Raw genomic sequence first — 5,490 nt, 5'->3', positions numbered from 1 at the left:
CCAAAAATCCTAAAATCTACATTTTCACCCTGTGATCATTTTATTATCACACTATTCAAACCTCTGTGGCTTTCAGGTCCTCATACAAAGCTGGCAACTTGCTCCAAGGGTCAAAATCAAATCCCCAGGTGCTCTGGGCTGTGTGCCAGGGTCTCCGAGCCCCCCGGTGGGGTCCCAGCAACTCTGGACCCCCAGAGGGATGCACTGAGTTCCGACAGCAGAGCAGGGCTGCCCTGTGCTGGTGGGGAGTGCAGCGTTTGGGGATTTGCATTATCAGTCTATCAGAGTGGGTTTTCAGCACACAAAGCTGGAAATCTGCGCCCAGCACTGCAGTGCTTGTGCTCCCATCACTCCCACCCGAGCCTCGTGCCTTGCTCACAGAGGAGGAGGAGGAGGAGGTGCTGCCAGCCCCTTCCCTCAGCCAGAGCAGCCTCTGCTCGAGCTGGTCATGACCCCTCAGCCCCTGGGGGGGTACAGGTGCCCTGCCTGAGGATGGGGTGAGCTGTGCCTTGGATGTGCTGCTCTCCCACTCCTCGTGGGGAAGCCTGGCTGGGCAGAGATCACAGAGCTGCTGGGGTGTGTAGGATGAACCCCAGGCAGGAGCTGGGGTTAATGCAGCTGCAGGTTAAATTCAGCACCAGTGAACACAAGGAATGCACACGGGAAGGAGCAAGGATACAAATGGAGCCCTTTGAGAGCCCCAAAAGCCAGGTGTCATCTCAGGGGGTTTTACTGCAAGTTGCACCATTTTCTTATAGAAACACAGAACCATAGAATTGTTTAGGTTGGAAGAGATGTCCAAGATCATCAGACCTAAATATTTCCCTAATGCTGATGACTGCACCGTTAAACCATGGCCCCAAGCACCACATCTCCACATCTTTCAGAATCCCTCCAGGGGTGGGGACTCCACCACTGCCTTGGGCAGCTGTGCCAGGGACTGACAGCCTTTTCAGTGAAGAAATTTTTTCCTAATATCCAACATAAACCTCCCCTGGCACAGCTTGAGGCCTTTAAATCTTGTCCCATCCCTGTTTCCTGGGATAGAGCCTGACATTCCCCAGCTAGACCCTCCTTTTATTGTAGAGAACAAGAAGGTTCCCCTGAGCTCCTCTTCTCCAGGCTTTGCTCTTCTCATGGCCAGAGATCTCAGAGGATGGTGAGAAGGGGAGGGATTGGAGTGCCAGGCTTGCAAGCAGAGCCCTGGGCTGGCTCCAAACCCTCTGGGTGTTTCCAGAGCTCAGATCATGCCTGAGGAATTCCCCACCTGAGGAACTGTGGGGCTGCTGTTGGGACAGCACAAATCCACCCCCAGCACTCTCTGGGCTCTGCTCCAGGCTGCACCCAAGCTCTTGGGGCAGGGCTTGAATGTCTCAGTGCCCTTTGAAAAGGCTAAAGAACAAAGAACTCAAGTGCTCTGTTAATTCACTCATCAGCTCTGTGCCTCCAGTGCGACAGGAGATGCTGGACATGCCCCCACAGCTGCAGACCCTCACTGTGGGCAGATGTTTGCTCTCTCTGGGCTTGGCATGACCTGCAAGAACACAGCCATGGGTTCCCAGACTGCAAGGCAAGATGTGTTCTATTGTATTCTATTTGCCATCTACATGGCAGTTGGCTTCTGTTCAGTGGGCAGTTTGCCTTATCTCTTCCACACCCACTCCTCCCTCCAGGGAGACACCTGCTGATAACAGCCATTGAATGTCCCTGCATGGCTGATAAGAACTACAGCATCCCATTGGGAGATGGGAGCCCAGAGGGAGGAGCCAAGCATTCCTACCCGGATAGAATCTGGAGATTCTGGAACACCAGCACGGCTCCTGCACTGGATTGCCCAGAGGAACAGCAGCTGCCTCTTGCCCTGGATCTCCAGAGGCAGAGACTGCACCTTTCTCCAGGATCCCTGCTCCAGCAGAACCACCCCTGGCACTGCAGGAGGGCTGAGCCACAATTCCAATGGGACTGCTGCCAGCACCCTGACCCACAGGGTGTCAGCTTGGGTTCTGACTCTGCCAGTGTTGGTTTAGTTCACTGCATTGCTGATTTTATCCTTTTATTTTCTTCCCTATTAAAGGGGCCTGGGGGTGAGGATGGATCCCTGCAGACGGACCTGGGATGGGGACCTGCTCATGGATGAATCCCTGCAGATCTGCTCGGAAGGGTGAGAAAGTGGTGAGGAAGGGTAGAAAGGGTAGAGGAGGTCGAGAAAGGGGAGAAGAGGGTGAGAAAGGGGTGAGGAAGGGATGAGGAGGGTGAGAAAGGGTAGAGGAGGGTGAAGAAGGGGTGAGGAAGGGGTGAAGAGGGTGGGAAAGGGTAGAGGAAGGGTGAGAAAGGGGTGAGGAAGGGTAGAAAGGGTAGAGGAGGGTGAGGAAGAGGTGAGGAAGGGTAGAAAGGGATGAGGAGCTTGAGGAAGGAGTGAGGAGGGTGAGGAAGGGGTGAGGAGGGTGAGAAGAGCCCCCGGGCAGCCCAGGGGCAGCGCAGCTGTCTGGAAGCAGAGCGTGGAGCAGGGATGCAGCTCAGAGAGCAGAGCCCTGGGCCCAGGCTGCTGTGCCAAGTCCCTGAGCTGAAGGATGGAGAGCTGTGCTGCGAGGCGCCAGTGCAAACCACAAGAAAGCCAGGCTGGGCTTCTTTGTAGCACTCCAAGCTTGACAATTAATGCGTGCAAGCCACTGAATTATAGGCTGGAGACACTGGGAGCCCAAATGGCAGCTAACGAGTGCTGTTGATTGGCTTTCCGGAGGCCATGGAGACACAGACACTTATTCTTAGAGACATGGGTCCCACAGGGAGCTCAGCAGACACAGGAGCCTCTCTGCAGCACTCACACCCTCCCTGTCCTGTGTCCCTGTGTCCCCTCACTGGGGAGTGGGGCAGGGATGCAGGGAAAGGGGGCACTGAGGCCTCACCCACCTGTTTGTTCAGCCCCAAACATCCCAAATAACTTTACTTGCTCTTTCTGTGCCATGTGCCTCCACTCTGGAGGGCAAAAGTTGCCCTTGGGTGGTGATGCCTTAGGATTTTAGCTTTTATATTTTTCATCTATTTGTAATCCTGCAGTTCTTTAGTGTATAACTCCAAACTCCACACGCGGTGTGAGCAGCTGCTTTCCCATTTTGGGCAGACACAACAATTCTTCTCCAGGCCTGACAATCAAGGACACCTCACTGCCTCAGCCCCTAAGAAATTTAAATGAGAAAAGTGAGCTGGGGGGAGCAAATCTGGGGTAAATGACTTCATTTCCTGAAGCTATAATTGGAATATGAACCCCCAATATGCAAATGGCCCAAACTTATAAAAGCATGAAAACCTGTGAGTCCATTCTTTGGGTGCAGCCCCAGGGGGGCTTTGTCTGCCTGAAATGTCCCTGAAGGCCCTTCAGTAAATAAACTGCTTTTTATGGCCAGAATTTACCTGGCCTGTGCTTTAATGTAGTCCCCAAAAGGCTTCAGAGGGATGGGTGTGAGGGCAGCAGGTGCCAGTGCCCTGAGGGCTGGGCAGAGCGCACAGGATGCTCTTGGACCTGCAGGGCAGGTAGGGAGCACAAGGAGGGGCAGCTGAGCTCCCTTAAGGCAGGTCAGTGTTGCAGAAAAAAAAAAAAACCCAGAGTGTGAAGGAATGCCAGGAAAGCCTCCCATCCCCGGTGCTGTGCCCTCCCTCACATATCTGTGCTTGCAGACACAGCAGCGCTTTACAGTCAGTGCATGATTCCTGTCACACTCCCAATTAATTGCTGAAGTATTTGAATGCTGGGTTTTCTCTCCATCTCACCAGAACAGAGGCCGTGTGCTGCTGTCCTTCCTCTCCTCCCCACGCTGGATTTTCCCTCCCTGATTATTTCTGTGCTGATGCTCTCCAGGCAGCAGGCAGGCATGAGCCTGGCACTTCCCACAGCAGGGCAGTCAGCTCCAGCCCTGACTGGAGCAGCCAAGGGCAACCAGCTGGAAAATCACTCCTGGCTCAGGCACCACTGCTTCAAGGTCAAGGCAGCTCTGCCCACGTCAGGCTGTGGCTCTGGGGTGGCTGCATCCCCTCAGGGCACGTCTGGGGAGCACAGGATGGACTGGCTCAAACACTGGAGCAGAGCAGAGCAGGGCTGGACAGCCCAGGGCGCTCCAGGGGTGTTGGGGAGGATGAAAGTTTGACAAGGAAGTCTCACAGATATGTGTGCTTGGCAGAAAGATTTTTTTTTTAATGTGGAATATGAAGAAGGAATAGAAATGAAAGCAAGTTTTGGTATAGAAGAAAAGAATTGCTGGGCAAGTCTTGCTGGATAACCAAGGAGGCAAAGGGGGTGTTAGTTAGAAGGGGTTTTTATGCTTAGAGCAAAGAATAAACCCACCCCAAACAAGAAGATGTTTTTACCAAGCAGAAAGATAGCACAGGCAAACAAGCCTGCCAATGTTGCAAGTAGAAAAAAGGTCTCAGAATTTTCCACTGCAAGAAGACTGAAACCCAACTTCTAGCTTAAACTGTAATGTACTGACTTTTAGTGATTGGAGAACAGTAACATGAATATGGTAATTATAGTAGTTATGATAGGCTATAGATAAAAGTTAAGGTATAGATTGGTTCTACTGTATTAAGATGCTCAGCAAAGTATATAATGTATTTGTAACCAAAAGAAAAGTCTATAATGCACTGTAACCAAACCCAAAGGGTGTCCAGGCCTGCCTGCAGCAGGAGCTGACAGCTGTCGGCACAGCTCTGTCACCCACAGCCCTGGACTGCTGTAGCCTCTTGGATGTGATAAACTGCATTGGGAAGAGCTGCCTGGAGTCCCACAGCTCTCATTCAGGCTCTTTCTGAGGGACTTCCTGCAGTGTCTGAGAGACACAGCTGGGACTCTCACCAAGGCACCCGTGGAGAGGAATGAATGTGGTTTTAGGGCAGGATTTATTTGCCAGTGCAGAAAAGCAAAGGCCCAGATCTCACCACTGAAATGCATGACTGGACAGCTGAGAATGGCCCCAAATTGGAGGCTCCAACTCTCAGTGCTCACAGCACAGAGAGGTTTGGTCAGGGCTGAAAAGGCTGATTTCTGAGGCTGTCATCAGCTTTTTGGGGCAAGCAGGATCTTTGTGCTTTGGAAGGCGAGCGATGGATCTGTGTCCCTTGTGCCACTCCACCCTGTGCCCCAAGTGTCCCTCAGCCCCTGCTCAGGCACTGCTGGACACAGATTCTGGCCCAGACCTCAGATCCTTCCTTGCCTGGCTCTAGATCAAAGTTTCCAACTTTGCAGTTACCATTTAAAAAGAAGAGAATAGCACTGAGACGTCTGAAAGTGCAAGGAGGTTTTTAGTGTTGTTTTGTTTTGTTGTTTGGTTCAGGGTTTCATATAATTTATATTTATATAAATTTATATAATTGAATATAATAAAATATATAATATATAAATATATTTCTATATTATATAATACATAATATAAAATATATAAATATAAAAATGTAAATATAACATTATATAATTATAAATGTAAGTAAAACATCTCT

This window comes from Geospiza fortis, unplaced genomic scaffold, assembly GCF_000277835.1.
Source record: "Geospiza fortis unplaced genomic scaffold, GeoFor_1.0 scaffold115, whole genome shotgun sequence".
NCBI classification, from domain to species: Eukaryota; Metazoa; Chordata; class Aves; order Passeriformes; family Thraupidae; genus Geospiza; species Geospiza fortis.
Note: the sequence above shows the minus strand (reverse complement) of the source record.